The sequence below is a fragment of the Aythya ferina genome (assembly GCF_964211825.1).
Source record: "Aythya ferina genome assembly, chromosome: 5".
Classification (NCBI taxonomy): Eukaryota; Metazoa; Chordata; class Aves; order Anseriformes; family Anatidae; genus Aythya; species Aythya ferina.
This window is the reverse complement of record NC_140301.1, coordinates 8,565,091-8,585,180: the sequence shown is the minus strand read 5'-3', so window position 1 is coordinate 8,585,180 and position 20,090 is coordinate 8,565,091. Positions and strand designations below refer to the sequence as shown.

General features: G+C 35.5%; 1 long non-coding RNA gene across 1 annotated transcript in view; it reads right to left on the bottom strand.

The window, feature by feature from the left end:
- Positions 1 to 20,090, bottom strand: part of LOC311438102 — a 177,440-nt gene that overhangs the window by 47,608 nt on the left and 109,742 nt on the right. The window contains exon 2 of the long non-coding RNA XR_014693922.1: positions 3,576 to 3,679. This is a non-coding gene — a long non-coding RNA (uncharacterized lncRNA). The remainder of the gene's footprint in view (positions 1 to 3,575; positions 3,680 to 20,090) is intronic.

Below are 20,090 nucleotides of genomic sequence, written 5' to 3'. Positions count from 1 at the left end.
AGCGGGGAAGAAAGGGTGTATAGCCTTTTCCCTACTTCTGCACGCTGTTAATTCACTGTAAAAGGTGAAATATGGACTACAGGAGACCCAGACTCAGGATGACAAGAGGCTTTCTTCCTTCCTGTTTCAGTTATATGACCTGCTGTACAAGTAATCACAACCATCAGAAACGTGATGGTGCTTTGAGAAGAGATAACCACAACAACAACAAAGTTCAAGAAGTAAGGTCAGCCCGAAGAAGAAAAAGCATTTCTCTGTTTTTTCCTGTCACTCCTCATTCAGTGAAATGTTTCATCCAGGAAAAGGAAGAATATGGCAGCATCTGTGCCTTGATTGAAAGAGACAGATTGACTCTCTAGAAAAGGAGAAATTGGTGGAGACAGGGTAAGTATAGTTCACCTAGAGCAGAAAAGATGTGAAAAGTGAAGAAAAAAGAAGAAAACCTAGTTCAAAAGAACACACACATTACAAAATCAAGTAAAGAAAATATCAAGTGCAAAGTTTCTAACGTGTTCTTAGTTTGACTTGTGCCATATAGGCCAAAACTGCTTTTAAGGTTACTTTATTTTTCAATTGGAGCTCATGTGTTAAATTAGAGTTCAAGCCCTTCTTTGCTATCTTGTCTATAATTAATCCCAAATTGACAACCTAACGGTGACCAGTGTTTCAAAATTTGCTTTTGTGGGGTAACAGAAGCATGAAAATGATTTTGTTGCCTCTAGACTACAGAGTGATAAATAGTTGCTCCCAATCAATGAGACTCATTTGAATGTGGAGTAAATATTTAAATGTGAATGATGAATCTCTGAAAAACAGACTGCTAATTGCAGCACTGTTGAAGTTGCCATAGAAGTAACATATGTAAATTACTACTTTCAAAGTGAAAGGACAGACATTTTTGGATGCTTCTATCAGATTAGTTTACAATTAACATCAAAGTTTTCTGACAGTTTAGTCACACACACTGTGATGAACATGATCAAAGTCGTGTTCCTTGCGAATAAAATGAACGGTTAGCATTTATAAACAAGCCTTTTTCTTTCCTCCTAAAATGGAGAAAGATGGGCCTAAAAATGATCTCAGCTGATCAAGTGTCTGATTAACTGTTCATATTCTTACTTCAAATTTTTCCTTCCACCTGGTAGAATGGTTTAAACGTTACTTTCAACAGTCTTTATTCACTGAACTTCTTGTTTTATCTTGATCCCTACACTAACCACAAATAATTAATTTACCTAACTATGAAATATAGATGAGATTAGTGCTTGCACCTTCCAGAGATCAGAGATACATTAATTATCCACTCTGAGGAGCATGGTATTGGGATGACTTTACCTATATCTGAAGGATAACATAATACAGATACTAAAAAATAAGGAAAAAACAGTCCATTGCTTTTCCTGTGTCCCAGAATTTGAAAATGATTCTGATTACTGATTGCATATTTTTTTTTTTTTTTTCAATTCAAATGTGCTTTAAATACAGCATATTACAACACTTAAGTATTTTGAAAATTGAGACTTTGAGACTAGTGAAAATTTTGTCTTAAAACTACTTGATACCTCAGAGAATTCTGGCATCAATCCTTAGTCATTTTAATTTGCTCACAGTGAACAACACAGAACAGTAACTTTTATTACCAGTTTTAATGAACTATACATGTTTTTTTTTTATCTCAAAAAACCTTTGAAATTTAGTGACTATTTAAATAATGATCATGAATATCATTATGGAATGGTACACCAGACGATTTCAGAGTTTTGGAATTCAAGCAAAGATTTGGAACTGGAAGGGGCTATGTTTGCATTTTCCTATTATTAATACAAATTTGCAAAGATCAGTAGTATCTAACTAACAGTACAGCTTGACAGCAAGAAGTGCCTCTAAAATGTTCTTGTATTTATAACATCATTTCTATAATATTATATACAGCAATCTTATTAGCATCAGAATTTAGGATATAAGATGTGAAATATTTAAATATATGAAGTGGGTTGACCCCAGCCAACAGCCAAACACCCACACAGTTGCTTGCTCACTCGTCTCTCCTGAAGGATGTGGAGAAAATAGAAGGAAGGCGAGAAAACTCATAGATAGAGATAATGACAGTTTAACAGGTGAGATACAAGCTGTGCACACAAGTAAAGCATAAAAAGGCATTTATTCAGTACTTCACAATGGCAGGCAGAAGTTTAACCACTTGCTGGAAAGCAGGACCTCAGCAAACATAACTGCTACCTGGGAAGCCAAACACTTCCTTTCCCTGAAAGGGGGCATGCTGAGTATGACAACATACAATATCCTTTTGGCCAGTTTGGGTCAGCTGTCCTGGCTGTGTCCCCTCTCAACTGCTTCCCTGTCCCCAGCCTCCTCACTGGTGGTAAAAGTGGAGTAGCAAAGAGGAAAAACCTTGATGCTGTACAAGCAATGTTCAGCAACAGCCAAAATGCCTCATGTTATCAATACTATTTTAACCTTATCTCCAGATATAGTACAACATATTCACAACCACACCTGTACCTGTTGATGTTCATCCTTGCTAATTTCTACTAAGCTTTTTTTTTCTTTTTTTTTTTTTTTTTGAGAATTTCTAAAAGGTTTTGCAAGAAGCTTTCTCCTTTTCTACTTCTTTCAGAGCCTGCCTCTTTCTGTCTCTCTTCCCCTACCCTCACCCCACCCTACCTAACAAGTTTTTCTCTTCAAATAATGTGTAAAGACATTTGTATAACAACTCTTTTTGACCACTGCTCTCCAGGAACAAAAAGGAGAAATGGAAAGTTAGCTGTTTTGAAGAGAAATCTTTGGCAATCAAGAGGATACACTAATCAGTTACAAAGATGCAAAACACCAAGAGTTCATAAGGTGGTTATTTCCTAACACCTAATCCTTCCTGAGGCTGGGACCTTGCCAAACCAGGATGGATCCTCAGCCTCTAAGATGTCAGATGGTTATATTCAATGTTTATGGAAGATAGTAGTTCTCATTTTGATGGTTTTCCAACAGGTTTTTCTACAGTTGCTCCATATGCATATTCCTCATTGAATAACATAATAACTTAGATCATTATGTCAATATCGAACAAAGCTAATCAACACCTCACTTCAGGGTCTTCTATTTTTGTTTGTTTGTTTTGTTTTTGTTTGTTTTCTTTTTGACTGAAAGTACACCATAGTGAATTTCCTATAGGCTTTGTTTCCAGAGTTTGCATGTGAAATTGTAGTATGAAAGCTATGTCAAATACCTTATTAAGAAAAAGATACCCATCTAAAATTCCCAACTGCTTTTTTTTTTTTTTTTCCACTTCTTAAAGCTACTACCATTGACCTTCTCCAGCAGATTAGTCTCTCATGAACTTCAACAAGTTCTTAATGAATATTATTAATGTTCCTGGGATTTCAACAGCCTTTTTTTAATTTTTTTTTTTTTTGTAAGTACTCCAAAGCAAAAGATAAATGCTAAATACTTATAAATATATCCATATAGACATATAGATGTTCAGATGGAATTGCGGAATTGAGGAATAGCAGAAACATAAATAAAATACACTGTAGAATATTTAATGCATGAAGACTCACTGAGAAATGGATGATTCTTGATTGGGCAGGTTTTGATGGTTACTTCTGGGCTGTGCACCAAATCATTATAAACTCTAGGACTTCCATCCCAAACGCAAGTCATACTGTAAAGAACAAAAAGAAAACACACAACTGAAAATGTGCAATTTCTTCCTTTGATGAGAAAAATGAATTATACGGCACATAGTATTTAATGCAGTCACTAATTATCACAGTGAAAAAAATACTGAAAAAAAAAAAGTGAAACTGAAAAGAACAGAACAGAGGAGCATTCAATTCAATGAAACAACAGTGACAATGAAAGGAGAAAAGAACACTAAATTCTATTTCATGGAACAGTCTGAGAGATGGAAGAATAACCAGGATAACAGCAAATATGGGTGTACTCTAACATGAGTATCAAAAGTCTAAATTTCTCATACACAATATGGCAATTATAATTCCTAGTAATCAGAAACAGTTTAGCTTTGATTTAATGTATTTCACCAAGAATACTTATAGATTGCATCAAGAAGTTTTCAACAGAGAGGTTACAATGTGAATGAGCAATAAGCAATGTTAAGTAGCATTTCAATGGATTGTAGAATTTATATCTTAGCTCTAAGTTATGCCTTCGGGTTCAAAGACTGAACTGTAAGGCTGGGTGAATTCAGGGTTAGATCCAGGTACACCGATGGATGGAAACAGGCAGAGGAAAGGAGAGGGGTTCCGTTCCATTTAGTGAATTTCATGATGACACCAAAAGCAGGTCTAAGTAAAAGATGAATGTTGGGACAGATTTCATTTATAAATGGCTATATATTGATTAGCTGTTCGATACAGTACTAAATAAACTATTTGGAAGAAAAATGTATAACTCATCGTTAGCCCTGAGCTCAGCCTTCTGGATTCTGATTATCACATTTTCATGTGGTTTGAGAACTGCAAAGCTTCAGTCATGTCAATGCTAATTTTGAAGTTAGAAATGCAGGTTTTTTTTTTTTTTTTTTGTTTGTTTGTTTGTTTGTTTGTTTGTTTTTAATGGTATCGTGTTCAATTTTTTGACCTTTTTTCAATCAGATTACAGAAGGCTGTATCCAATGAATACCATAAATACTTTTCAGATCTACTTCTAATTTGACTATTTGTATACTATTTCTGAGTTGAAATACATGGAAACAATATTTGAGGAAGAACAGAATTTCAAAGAAGGTTGTACAGAGCAGAAAATAGCAGTTCTGGAAAAATAGCTATTATCTGCGGAAATAATTAATTCTGTCTATAAGAGAAGTACTGTTAGAGTATTACTGTTTCTAATAGAAAATGTTAAGCTTCTAGTGAACTGTAAGAGAAGGAAAAGATGAAATGCACAGGAAACCTTTAAAAAGGTGGATTTATTTCTGCTTGTCTGGATATACTAAGCCGGGTTAGCTTTTCCTGATCCTCCCATGTATTACAGTAAATAGTGCAACAGTTATGTCGCAATACCAATTGCTCTTTATGTGAACGAGTGAATAAAAATGTTTCATTTTGCTCTTTGCTTACCATTTCTTACTGACATTTCATGAAGTCACATACTTTTAACAGCTAATGCAAGAGCAAGGTGGTGAAGAGTGTTATTATATATATATAATATATATAACTCTCTCTTGGATAGGCTACTGGGTTATCTTGGACACTTGGGACCATAAGCTACTGCTGCTTTATTTTTTCTTGCATTTTTGTGAATATGAAATCGTTTAAATCATTCTGGCAACAAATGAAATAAAAGGAGAAAAATCCTTTCACTTTTAGTTCACATAAATCACCTAGGTCTTGACACAACAGTAACCACAGATACCCTTGGTATGTTTGTGACTGTAGATGCAAAGGCTGGTAAAAAGAACAAAGCTGCTTATATTCTGTGAAAGCCAGAATTACTAGGACATAGCATTTGTTTAGAAGCTACAGTGAAATGAAGAATAGGAAGGCAATGAGAGAAGCAGATATACACTGTGGATCACAATGGAACTGGGGTTGTTCAATTCTGACAACATTCATAAACACTGCAGTGAAATAAAAATGGATGGGTACAGTAGAGCAGTGTTGAGGAGACTCCCCAAAACCTCCATCATATGCAGAATGGAGTAAGAGAGGAGTTGATGATGACCAGATTTATTCAAGTACCCTGAACTTCTCGGTGCCCATACAGTTCAAAGTTTTATGAGGGAAAACTAGTAGGCAGACCTTTTCTTTCCAGCTGCAGGCCCCTCCAGGGATGTGATGCTGCCTTTTCACCTGTCTCTCAGAGATGACAGTAGAATATCAGTGATCTCGCCACCACAGCCCAAATAAGGACTCCCACATTGAAGCCTTATTTCTGTTTGTGCTTCCTAAGCAGACAACCTTGTTGCCTCCTTCCTAATTCATGTTCCTACTGTAGATTTTGCACAGTGTTCAGCACTGGCTTATGTTTGGGGTAGGATAGGGAGAGAATAGAAACTTTTTCCTGGCTATGGCAACAACCTGACATCCAGTCTTCTGGATCTCCTTTCAGACACAGGACCAACTTTCAGGTGAACAAAGATATTGCTGACTTCATGAGCTGATCCGCAGCCATGATTCTCCTATGCTCTTATGACATCTTTGAGCCCGTTCCTGGATTGAAGATAGTGAAGATAGTGAGATACTTCATAGTATCTCACACCCTGCAACTCATACCAGGCAGTGGCTATTCTTAGGTCTGAGCAAGTCTGCCAATGCCACAATTAAAGTCTCTGAGGTCAATCTTCAAATGCCTGTCATTCAAATAGTACAAGCTGAAAACATTCATGAAACTGTCAAGGATTTTACTGTCACCCAGAACATCTGTTCAAGTCTGAACCCTGCTTGCTTCCCAGTGAATGTGCCAGTAGTCCATTCACTGCTGCATAAAGAAAGAAGGTACATGTCTCACTAGGGCAGAACAACAGTCCACTGAACACAGTACACTAGATAGCCAAAGCTGCATCACAGTCTTTCAGAAAATCACAAAAATTCCTCCACGTGTTCTATCATGCAATTTTATATCTTTGAGAAGAACAGGCTGTTGGACAAGAGTAATGAAGGGAGCACAGGTACAGCAGAGAAGATGTTTCCAGGGTCATCAAGCTGGTATTGAGCTTACGGCACAAAAGCACAAAAGTTACTAATGAAGTATGTAATTCATCTTTTTGCTTGAGTCATCTGTCCTGTCTTTTCCTCCTCTTTGTCCTTTCATATATGTATTGCACATAAAATGTCAGTGAGGTGGGAGAAAAACTAAAAATAAAAACAGGTAGGGAAACATTAATTAAGAATTATATCTAAAAATTATATCAAGACATTTTTATATAACCATAAAAATGCTATTTTGGATATTTGGAGCCTTCTGCAGAACACTGTGGGAATTGTAGGTTAGGAGCTATCAATGGTCAACAAAAAAAATGTCAAAAAGTACGTAAATGATAATTTGCCTCCTTTCCCTTCAAAAGCATGGAAGGAAATTCACTGCTACATTTATCTGTACATTGAGATGAGAAAACAGCTCAAATAACTTTTGAAAAAATGAAAAAAAAAAAAATCTGGAATAGAAAGATTAACAATTCTAAGGTTAGAATTGCAAACTTTATCTTTTTTATATAGTTTCACAAAGCACAGTGGGAGCATTCTGACCATAACGAGCTGCCAGATCAAGCCTACTGTGCTTCCACAACTATATACCAATTGCTTACAAGGGCCACCTTTATTTTTCAGGCTGAAAATATATGCTCATGTTGCTTTTTCTTAAACACAATTATTTAAGTTATTTCAATAAGCAGTCACTAACAGAAATTAAGGGTGATGAAACAGAACCATTATAATGCAGTCTGAGTTCAAACTCTTTTTTCATTGCTATGCCTAATAGAGCCAGAGGAAGGCAGAAGTTGAACGTATTTTCTTTACCAAATTGTAGTAGAAGCATTTATCACTACTTCACAAACAGTTTGTGAATTAACCAATAAATAGTGTTTATGTTATTTTTTATATTATTGACTGGACATGAGTCGGAAAAATACATTTGCAGTTACAGAATTGGCTTATATTTGGCAATAACAGACTTTGTTTCTGCTTTTGGAACAGGTTTTTTTGGAACAGGTTAGTCACTGCACCCAGCCTGTCTCAATTTAAGAAGCATTTGGACTGTGCACTTAGTCATATGGTCTAAACTTTTGGGTGGACCTGTGCGGTGCCAGGAGTTGGACTTGATCCTTATGGGTCCCTTCCAACTTGGGAGATTCTATGATTCTATGATTTTGATACAGAAAAGCTATGGGACTTAATCTCGATAAACTCACTATAAACTCTTCACAGACCATCAACATTTTACAAAAATGTTTAGAAATCTGATGCTATAATAATACAACCAAGAACCACAGCTGAGATCTTAATTGCAAAGAAAAGAAAAAACAAACAAACAAAACCAAAATTAACCTTCAAAATTAATTTAAAACTAGTTTCTGAAAGGGTTTGCCACATTTGATTCCCATGCTTGATTTCCACATACAGTTATTGGAAGATAGTTAAGTGGAGTTGCACTAAGTCACTTTAACATGGATGATCTCAAAGGAATTACCTGTTCCAGACAGTACTTGATACCCAACAGAAAGCATTATTTTTATATGTTAGGCTGAAGTCAACATGACTCAGGTTAATGATAGAGGGAATGTGAAGTACGGTTTGTTAAACCGAATAGGCAGTGGCATAATAAGTAAAATACAGTGGGCTACAGTGAATTTGTGTTGCATTTCCATGTATATATGGACATAATCCTTTGAAGGGAATTAGTTATTCTTTCAACACTTGTAGCTGTGCTTGCTATAAACTCTTCACTAAGACACAATGCTGGATGAGCAGAGAGTGAGGAGAACTGAAAATGACAAAAATCTGGAGGAGTGGCTGATAAATGAGAGGGTCGTGCAGCCATCCAGAGTACCCTGGATGGATTGGAGTTGGGAGCCAACAGGAACTTCATGAAGTTCAGTGAAGAGAATTGCAAAGCTCTGCACCTCAGGAGAAATGCTCAGTACATGCTGGGAGACAATCAGCTTGTCTCAAAAGAAGCTAGGGGTCCCAGTGAAGTCCACTGACTATGAGCCAGCAATATGCCCTTGTGGCAAAGCAGGCTAATGGTGTCCTGGGCTGCATTAGGAAGAGCATTGACAGCACGTTGAGGGATCAGATCTACACAGCAGTGGTGAGGCCGCACCTGCAGGGCTGTTTTCAGTTCGGGACTCTTCAGCACAGAGAGAGACACTGATTTTAAGATTATGGAAAAATACATTTTGCAATGAGAGACAGCATGCCCTTTGCTTTAGCACCAAATCTGATGCACCAAATAGAGCTACTATGACAGTATTCTCTTGCCTCTCTTTGCAGTTTCCAGAACATCCTATGCAGCTAAACCCAAGGCATAAATCCCACAGGGCTGTATTTCTGCTGAAAAATAGTACAGTGTATTTCCTGGCTAAGAGGTAGCAGCATCTTGCTAAAACCCTACTATGTTGTTTCTTGTTTTGTTTTCCAACTGACAAATGAAATAAAAAGATAAGATATAGCATTTTTTATTATTATTAATAATTTTTGAAACATAAGGATGTCAGTTTCTGTTACATCATCACCTAATAAATACTGGAGACATAGCTTATATGATGTGCTATGGTAACAGCCTTGCAGATATGAACGTTTAGATTAACTGCTTCCTCTACCAAGGAGCTTGCAGTATTTGTTCCTAAGCCTTTAAATGGCTATACAGGTGAACAGCAATCCTCACGGCACTGAACTGCCTAAATTCTGTTTGATATACCTGTAAGTCATGCATACACTCTCAAGGTAAGGGTCTAAAAATATCTGAGGATAAAACAAAGCAACCTCCTCCTATAACCAAAATGAAACAAAAATAAAAATGAAATAAAAATAAAAAATTGAGCTGTAAATGGCTACAATATATAACAAAGGTCTCTGACACAGGCCTAGCTGGTTTTGTTGTCCTGGGTAACTGCTCAGGAATCACTGTATCATCTGTAGGTATTTTAAAGTTATATCTCATTCATCTTATTCCCCACCCCTTACCCATTTCTCAGTTTCATGATTAATACATTTCTCTTCTCTTTGAAGATGCTTTATTATTTTCAACTTACATTAGTCATTCTTGTTGGGGTGACTAAATCTCATGACTAGCAGAACACAGATTAGGCTAAAAATAATAAAATACAACAGTAATTACTAGGAAAGTAATTAACATTTACAGATTTTTCACTCATCCTTTTTACATTCTCTATAATTTGCTCAGCTTCAGCAAATCCAAATGCACTCAGGACAGTTCTATATTGTTTACTTTCAAGAAAAATAATGTATTCCTGTAGTGCACTGGACTGGGAATTTTCATTGTAAGGCTACCAGTTTTATCCTAAAGAAAAACAAAAATTGTAGCAATAAGAAGCTGAATAAAATATGATTTCGCAATAAGGACATTATTTACTTCCTTTTTTTTTTTCTCTCTTTTTGTAATGAAAAGTACCATAATATTCAACAAGAGGTATTGCACTTTCCATGAAATAAATGGATATATGTTTTTATACAGGAAAGGTTTAGGTGGATTTAATATCCAATATTAGAAATCCGTCCTCAAGTCCTTTCCAGGCCTAAGCATACATACAACAGATTTGATTCCTTGTCTAATACAGGGAGGGTTACAATATTAGTGAAAAGGGTTTCAACAATACTGCAAATTTAAGTTAATGCTGCTGAGGTAGTACAATGGTTAATATGTACTTTTGTAGTTGAGAGTAAGAGTAGCTTTCTGTTTAACATCGTCAATCAGGATTGGATTCAAGATAAATGACAAGATGACATGAAGATTTGGTATTGTTAGAATTAAGCTCTGAACAGTTGAGTTCGCTAATACATCCTGAATGAAGGAAAAAACTGAGATCAGCGTAAGTATTGTTTGTAGTTTCATTACCATTTTCTATTACTTTGTCTATAAAAATATATAGCTATTGGTGAAATTATTTGTAGTATAATTATAAATGTATTAATGCAATTAATTATAAATGTTCTACAATAAAATAATTTATTAATATAATTATGCTCTTATTTATCTTATTTCAACCAAAGATAGTTAAATATCATAATAGTGCTTTAGGCATCTTTCAGAAATAAGAAACGCGTGGAACAATGTGATGTATAAAACAAAAGATGGTGCTGATAGAAAAACAAAGAAAGATGAACATTCACAGCAAAACTAAACATTGAGTAAAATACGGCTGATCAAACAAGTCTGATCAAAAATCTCCAAGAATCTCATGCACCAGCCACTTGCAATTTCATGTATCACTCACAATAACAGAGTTAGTCTCCTCCCAAATAAGGGGAGGAGAAAAATGAACTAGCTTGACTGTGAGTAGATATTCCCAAGTGAGGGAACTGAGACCAAGAGAACTGATGAAGGACAAAGACCTCAGCTGATACAGTAAATGTAGTAGAATAACTATCTTGTTGTTTTTGGTTTTTTTTTTTTTTTTTTTCAGTAATTCAGCTCCAGCTAAAATAAATGTCAAGACAGATGGTGATAGAAGAGGAAACTGTAATTATTTAGTGAGCATCTCAAATGCCTAAAACATAGTCTTGCCATGTTCTACTATTTCTCCTGCAAGTGAAGGAGTAAGTGTTGAGGAAAATGCATACTTCTTTACTCATAACATCAACACCTGTAACATAACAAAAGATTTTGAAGTCCAACATGTAAGAGCATGGAGGAAAAATCCCATAGTAGTAAATGTTGTAGCAATAATATTGCCTTTTTTTTTCACATATAAATACCAAAGACTTTTCCATACTTTTTTTTTTTTCTAGCATAATGTAATTTCCTGCCAAAGCTTTCTTTATTTTTAACTGCATTAAATTTCATGAAAAGACACTCTATTTTATTTTATTTTATTTTATTTTATTTTGTTTTGTTTTATTTTATTTTTTGTTAACTGACAGTTAACATTTCCCCCAATTTTAGGGCTTCCTAGGAGGGCAGTCACAGCCTTTCAGCCTTTCATAACCATGATGAATTATGTTTAATTAATGAAGGCAATAAATAGGATAGCAACTGTATATAAATGAAATCATTGCTGTTATTTACTTTTAATAGCCCAAAATAAAACATCTTTGAGATCAGAAAAAGACAATAACCCTGATTGAATTATAGATCTATTTCTATTCCTGTTTTTGTTTGGTTGGTTGGTTTGGTTTGGTTTTTTCTTTTTTCCCTAATTTGAATGTATATGAGGTTTTATAACTAAAGTGACTAAAGTGCCCTTCCAAGGCTAGACTCTTAATAGCTTGTACACTGAAGCATATGCCAGAAGACTGAAATTATATTGAAAAGGCTGAGTGAATTAAATAAAATAAATAAATGGTAGAAATAATCATCTAGTTCGTATTTTTACTCCTACAGAACACTATCATCAGACATCCTTTTCTTCATTTTTGTCAAAGGAAACGCAACCCTTATTTCTTGCACCTCCAAAGCACAGATCAGTGTGTTACCCATGCTACGTACTGAGACTCCCGAACCTTCATATACCCTCCAAAGTTTCCATAAAAGCTTTTCAACTTATCTTCCCTATATCCTAGTTACCTTTTCCTATATGTCTAACTGAGAATTTGAAACTGGTGTGCTTGGGTGAGTTAAAGCTTATTTGCTTACTTAAACTATCCCTAAAGAGACAGACCTGACAAGTGCAAACCGAGTTCAAGGACCCTTATTCTTTGCACTGTTTGAGCTGTAGTTTAGAAAAGGAATGGAATCATTGATCCAATTCTCCACTAATCATGAACAGCAACCCTATGAACGTTACATTCACAAAGATCCACTGAACACAGGCTCGACAAGCCAACTTACCCCAGAGATGACAAGAAACCTTACCAATGTCTTGTGACAATTGCAATACAGGTAGGAAAGGATGAAAATCTATGAATATACAAAGGGCAGGGAAAATCAAGGATTGAGGATTGCCTTTATTATAACTATGTCTGTAGACTAGTATGTAGTAAGCTATACATACAGAGAAAAAAGGCAGAATCACAGAATTGTCTAGGTTAGAAGAGACCTCAAGATCATCGAGTCCAACCTCTGACCTAAGACTAACAAGTCCTCCACTAAACCATATCACTAAGTTCAACATCTAAACATCTTTTAAAGACCTCCAGGGATGGTGACTCCACCACTTCCCTGGGCAGCCCATTCCAATGCCTCACAACCCTTTCAGTAAAGAAGTTCTTCCTAAAATCCAACCTAAAACCCCCTGGTGCAACTTTAGCCCATTCCCCCTCGTACTGTCACCAGGAACGTGGAAGAAAAGACCAACCCCCACCTCGCTACAGCCTCCTTTAAGGTACCTGTAGAGAGTGATAAGGTCGCCCCTGAGCCTCCTTTTCTCCAGGCTGAACAAGCCCAGCTCCCTCAGCCGCTTCTTGTAGGACTTGTTCTCCAGGCCCCTCACCAGCTTTGTTGCCCTTCTCTGGACTCTTTTGGGCACCTCAATGTCCTTCTTTTGGGCCGAGGGGCCCAAAACTGAACACAGCACTCGAGGTGTGGCCTCACCAGAGCCGAGTACAGGGTGACAATCACTTCCCTAGCCCTGCTGGCCACACTGCTTCTTATACAAGCCAGGATGCTGTTGGCCTTCTTGGCCACCTGAGCACACTGCTCGCTCATATTCTGGCTCAGAAATAAAAGGCAAAATAGTAATCTCACTATGCAGGATTAATAAACATAGAGTGTAGAGTACAGAATACTGTAAACATTACGCTCGAGTTCCAAAGGAATACACCTCTGAGAAGCACTGAAGTGGGCATCTCAACAATCACAGAATCACACAGAATCACAGAATTTCTAGGTTGGAAGAGACCTCAAGATCATCGAGTCCAAGTCACAAAACAACTTAAGGGTATTTTATTTCCCCAATATCTTAGCATTCTGATTTCTTTTCTTAACTACAGACAAGAGACCTTTTGAAATTTTGATAAAATTCAAATTTTTGAAAAATCCTTCTGGTGACAGAATCACTAGATGCCTTAGCCCCCTTTGAAATTGCACCAACGGTGACTAAAAGAAACTGCAGAGAGACAAAGTTTTTGTCTCTTGCAAGAACAACTGCAAAACTTCAACTGTTTTAGTAAAGTCTGCAACTTCAGTCCAAGACAAAGAGTCCCATATTTAAGTTGATACTAGTCATTGCAGGGGCTAGGTAGGATGCGAAAGAAAACACTTGTACTGTACTGTTGTAATTGCAGTTAGTCAGGACACTTGAGAAAATTACTGGAGTAATATTTTTTTCTAAGGGAAACCCCTTTTTCTACTAAGCTTCAAATTCACACTTAAATGTTATTTCCAAGAAAGTTGTCGAAATGTTTATTTGAGCATTTATTGAATCTGATTTATCTGATTTTACAGCAGCATAACCTAATGCTGAGGCTGTACTGGTGACAATTATTATCTTTTCAGCTGTCATGAGATTACACAGTCACTGCACACAATTCAACACAGGCTTATGGCAAAGGGGAACTACTGTATGCCTGGACCAGTGGTAACTGGAACACTGCTGCCTCTTCATGTCTGACAGAAGATGAGTTGGGGTAGCCAACTCTACAGCAATTTTTTATAACCAGGAAAAACTCAGGCTGAGATTCAATTGCAAGGATGTTTTAACTAACATGTCCACCATGAGAATTTACAACCTTATCTCCCTTGTTTTTCATTAAATTGCTGCTCGATTAAAAAGTTGCTAAAAGCTTTAAAGAATGCATAATATACAGAGTATGGAGAGCATCACAAAATCACATAATGTTATTATACTCCATAACCCCTCTCAACCTTTAGATTAAATTCGCAGTTGTGGTCAAACACATCAGTGCCATCAACTGGTTATTATGACTTATTCCACTGCGTTATTGTTACAGCTTAGGTAAAATCACCTTCACATCCCTGCCAAAAGGAATAACACTCATTCCCTGTATCATGCATTTCATAATGTTTCTGCACCAATGGTAATGAAATTATTTGATGATATAGACGATAAATGTGATGTAACAACTTAGAAGTTGGAGAGTTACTATTTAAATAGCATGGGAGCCCTTTAAATACCACTGAAGTCTTTTTCTTCTAAAGTAAGGGAAACCCAGCGAAGCAGTAATGTGCATGTGTAATGGGAGTATTATAAACAGTCATCATAGGTCTTTGAAGACCCACGGACCTTCATGATTTTATCCTCTTCTTAACATCAGGTGGAAAGCACTGAGGGCAGGATCGGAATGTGGAAGAAAACATTGTGAAAGAGTCATCCCAGAGGTATAGGAAAAGTGAAATCAACATTTAAATTTATTCAAGGCATATGTTACAGTAGTAGAAGCACAGCATATGATCATGTGAAATACTGATGAAAGTTAATTTAGTTCAGTGCAAATATGAAAGCTAACGACTGTTGTTTTCACAAAGGCAGTTCCTGAACAGACTGCAAGTGACAACAGAACTCATTCCCATCCAGAAAGTTCCACTACTTTCTTGGATCAAACACTATCTGATCAGTCAAATCATATATATATATATCGTATATAAATCATATCTAATATATATATTATATATATGAGATATATATATATATACATATATATATATATTTTTTTTTCAATAAAAAAATCTAAGGAAAGGCATTCAAGCAGTTGATCTCTGCTGTAACTGCAGGTAAAGATGCCATAAAAAACAATACTACAAATTGCCTTCCAGTCTATAAAAATGCAGTACTTGTTACTGCGACTTAGATAACAGGCATATTGTCTACTAAATGTAATGGAATATATTCAGCTGGACTGCTGCAACCTAAGTTGCAAAGATGCCTTCATATGAAAAACTGATGATGTAGGACACACTGAACTATTCAATTTTCAACAAGAAACAGGATTCTAAGAATAGCAAGGCTAGCATGTAGTAACCTGAAATACTAACATCTCTTTGTATTGTTCACTGGAGTTAACATCAAACATGCCACAGTAAGGTATGCGCACTAATTTTTTAGCTCCAGATCTACAGAAGATTGTTTGTATCAGCTGACAATTATATTCACAGGTAGTAGATTATGACAAATCCTGTGAACCCTCCAAGCCGTAAATTGTGCTTTTAGATATACACCATGCTGTTACAGGTAGACATCTGATACTATCATGATGTTATTCAAGAACCTAAAAATCATCTCTCAGATTTAAGTCATAGCTCATCTTATATTGTGGCCAGGAGATTTAGACACGTCATACCACACTAAAACATCAAGAGTAGGTAGAATGCATCAGTGAAATAGCGTACCTCTGATTAATCTGTGTGCATGCTTACTAGGCATTCTTGTCACTTACTGTTGTAGCAACAAGAGTCCCAACAGGACAGCAGTCAGCAGATATAGTTAGATCTCATATTAATGAGATTAATAATGGTTCAAATTGATAGAGATTAATAATGGTTCAGGCTGTGAAAAATTATTATAGATATTTGTGCATTTTTATTTGAAAAATAATAAAAATTCTTTGGTCAATGGAGCAGTAGCAAAATGTTATAACATTCTCTGCTAAATTAAATAACTCCGATTTATTTTTTTTTAAATTGACATGACGTCAAACAGGTTGTTGTCAGAATATATATACCATGGTGTTTTTGTAAAAAAAAAACATCCATGATCTACCCCTATTAGTTTACCATGCTGTAGAACCCCTCTCTAAGAATTAGTCATTTTACAGAATCACAGAATCACAGAATTTCTAGGTTGGAAGAGACCTCAAGATCATTGAGTCCAACCTCTGACCTAACGCTAGCAGTCCCCACTAAACCATATCCCTAAGATATCCCTATTTTACCTAACTTGGGAATTCTCTGGCCCAGTTCTTCAGGAAGCAAACAGGTCTCTATTGATTTGTTCTACATTTGCTTACAATGCCTTCTATTCCACCTGTTAATCTTCATGTTTGTTTATGTCAGTCCCTCTCTTTGTTTATCTTCAAAGTTACCATCAGCCTTCTCAGTCTCTTTTCAACCCCTGAGTGCCTGCATGACCTGTAATACTGAAAATTGCTCCATTATCTCTATAAAGAAATTCTTTACCTCTTTTGCTTCAGCAGTCTGTCAGTTTACTCTGATTTCCCCTTACCACCAGTCTCTTGAGAGAAAGTCCAAGATCTTTAAATCTCCAGGGCTCATTTAGTCCTTGATTCCTCTATTAAGACTGCTAACAGAGGTACCACCTAGTATTTTATTTCAAATTATCAGGTTCTTAACTTGATAGCCCAGTTCAGCATCCTTATTTTACGCAGGTAGATACTACTTGTGTAATCCCATTCTAGTCAATTGAACAGATACTTAAACACTGTTAAGGAATAGCTCCACAATCTGGGGAACTATATCAGTTTATATGAGCTGAAAATCTAGTCAATACCACTGCCTGCCTGCACACAGTCTACCTATGAATAAGCATGCATGATTTATTCTTGTTTTAATAAGGTTGTGCATTTTTAGTCACTCATCTCTTTTAAACCACTGAAGGCATTCATATTCACTTACTTGTTGACATATTTTGCATCAGCTTTTATTCTCTTTTATCAGGTGTTTGAAATATGGTGAATAATGGACTCAAATTGCAGCTCAACACAGTCAAGCATGGAGGTTTTCAATAGGTTTTGTTGAAAAGTTCGTTTGTTTTTTTTTTTTTTTCTTAATAGCAGAGTTGGTTCGGTAAAACAAAGTGTATTAGAATCATATCTTTGCCATTTAAGAAAATTGTATCTGAAATAGGTCGTGGAATGGTAACATACCACTCATGTCACATGAACAGTTATGTGAAGTAGTCATATTTGCCAACTATACCTGTAGACTAAACCTCAATCTTATGATCTTGTTTTTTATAACTTACATACCTGATAAATCTAGATGTAATAAAACCAGCCACAAGCAATAGAAGAAAATATAATTCACAGGATATCCAGTCCTTTTTATATCCCTTCCTATGCCCTCATTAATCAATATCAAATCAAAGATACCTTGTTCAAAAGATTCCAAACTTTAGAAATAACAATAAAGCCTAAGAAGAGATTAGGAGAAATAAAAGTGCCTTTATTTTGCAGTGACTCCCCAAGTAATGAGTATTTTTATTGAAAATGCATAAAGGAACCTGGAAACGATGCAGGGCTAAGATGAAAGCAGACAAGCTAAAACAAACAAACAAAACCCGGCTTTTCCCTGCCTGAAGAAAATTCTGTCCTGATTCTAGATCTGCCAGTTGCTTTAAACGTGATGTCTGTGAGAAAACACATCCATACATTTTTATCACATTAGAGCAATAGGCTAACTGTGGTTTGTCTCTGGTGTTCCAGAAGACACTGCACAACTACACATCAAGAAAAGGGGGACGGATTATGCTTTCTGCTCCCACATTTAATATCATGATTGGTAGCAAGTCTTACTTCAGTTAAGTAAAATGTTCATTCATCTAGAGGTTGGAACATCTCCTTTTAGAGTATATGCTCTTTCAAAGATCATACTGGAATGAAGGAATGTTAGAAAAATTTCTATTTGTATCCTATTTTTTCAAGGTTAATTATTGAAGGACTATGGGAAGAAGATGATCAGAATGATTTTTGATTTAAAAGTATTACATATACCTTAAGTTGAACTCAAATATTTCATAAACCAAACTCGCAGATGTAACCTACAGTCAGAAAAAAAAAAATCTTTCTTGAAGGTTGTAATGAACATTCTTGAAAGATATAAAAAATACTAAGATGGGCAGTGAAGCTTTAGGATGTAAGCCCAGTGCCAGCAACAGAACATGTTCACAGCTACTTGTAATTTATATATGAGCAACAAAACTGAAGTGAAGGACACTATGGAATAAAATAAAATTCTGACAACCGGCTGGCCAAAAGATCATCATGCCATTATTTACCTGCCTGCATTATCTCCCTACAGAAATCAGAATTTTACCAATACACCTGTTAAATGTCTTTCCGGAACTTTAACTCAATTATTAGCTCAGGGAAACCTTTCACTTATAAATCTTTCTACTGTGACTTTCATGTTACATCTGGTCACATTTTTTCCTCTGGTTTCCTAGCAGCCAACAGCTATACCAGTAGAGTTTCCTTTTTAGGTTTCCACAAAATAGGCAGCATATATTTAGGCAGCAAAGCCTGTGTGGATCATGAAAAGAAGTTTAAAAAAAAAAAAATCACTAAAATTATCATTTAAATTAAATAATCACTAAAATATCATTTTCAATTGAAACCTGGAATTTTCATGAATGGATATTAAAATAAAAACATTGACTACATTATCTAATCAGTGTCCTTTCAATAACATGAGTGTAGGAATGTAGACCACACACACATTATTTTAAAAAAAGGCACGTTCAAATTTAAGATCAACCTACACTTCATTAGCTACTCCTGTCCCCCACATCCGATCCTTAATATTGCACCTGCGTTTCAGACACATTATGTTCATTTGAAATTAACTCCATTGATATTCTCCACTGCTTGAAAGTCTTAATATTTGATTTCTTCTATTTAGCTATCATGAACTTTGATATAAATATAAAAGTGTCATATGATTATAAGGAAAAATATATTTAATGTCTAGTTTCACAGCACTGTTTTTTCAGCTGTTATAAAAAGAATATATTGAATAGCAATGCCAAAAGGGAATTGTAGATCTAGAAGCAAAGACAGTAAGGCTGATTAAAAAACTTGTAATTTTCAACTGTTTCATGCTTAATCGATTCAGCAGGTAAAGGTATTTAGCAATATTAATATTGTCATTTTACAGCCAGCTCTAAAGCAAGACTGAAATGTTCTTAGTTTTGTTGTTGAAAGCAATTCAAATAGGGTGGGTAAGTGGAAAAAAAACTATTGAGTATTTTCAAGCCTTAAAGAGACAGATTCTGCTGTTTTTATATGTTTCAAGTAATATTGGCAGCAGAAATAGGCCATAATCTTTTGTCACACTTTACTCTACTTTCAATAATATAGAGTAACTCAACAGATTTACAAGAGCATTACTGACAACAGAATTATCTGGGCTATTTGCCATCTGCATTTTAAGCTTAAATATCAAAGGTTTTTCATTAGGTACCTGAAATAAACATGCTTTACTACTGGCATAAACATTTTCAATGAAGAACATCTGTCTGATTTTCATTCATCATAATGGCTTTGTTTTTCTATTTTTTTTTAATTATATTTTACATTGGTATACAAGCAATAGTGTCAAGCTTATTTTTTAATTGAATTACACTACTTAGTCTGCAATTATAAACGTATATCTATTTTATATTATTCATATTACATTGCTGTATATTTGTTTATACATGCATTTAATTATAATGCTTTTATCTAAAAAATGACACTTCTGCTATCAGCTTTATACCCATTAGAACCTACTAATCTCATTAAGGGATTTTAATTCCTACAGGA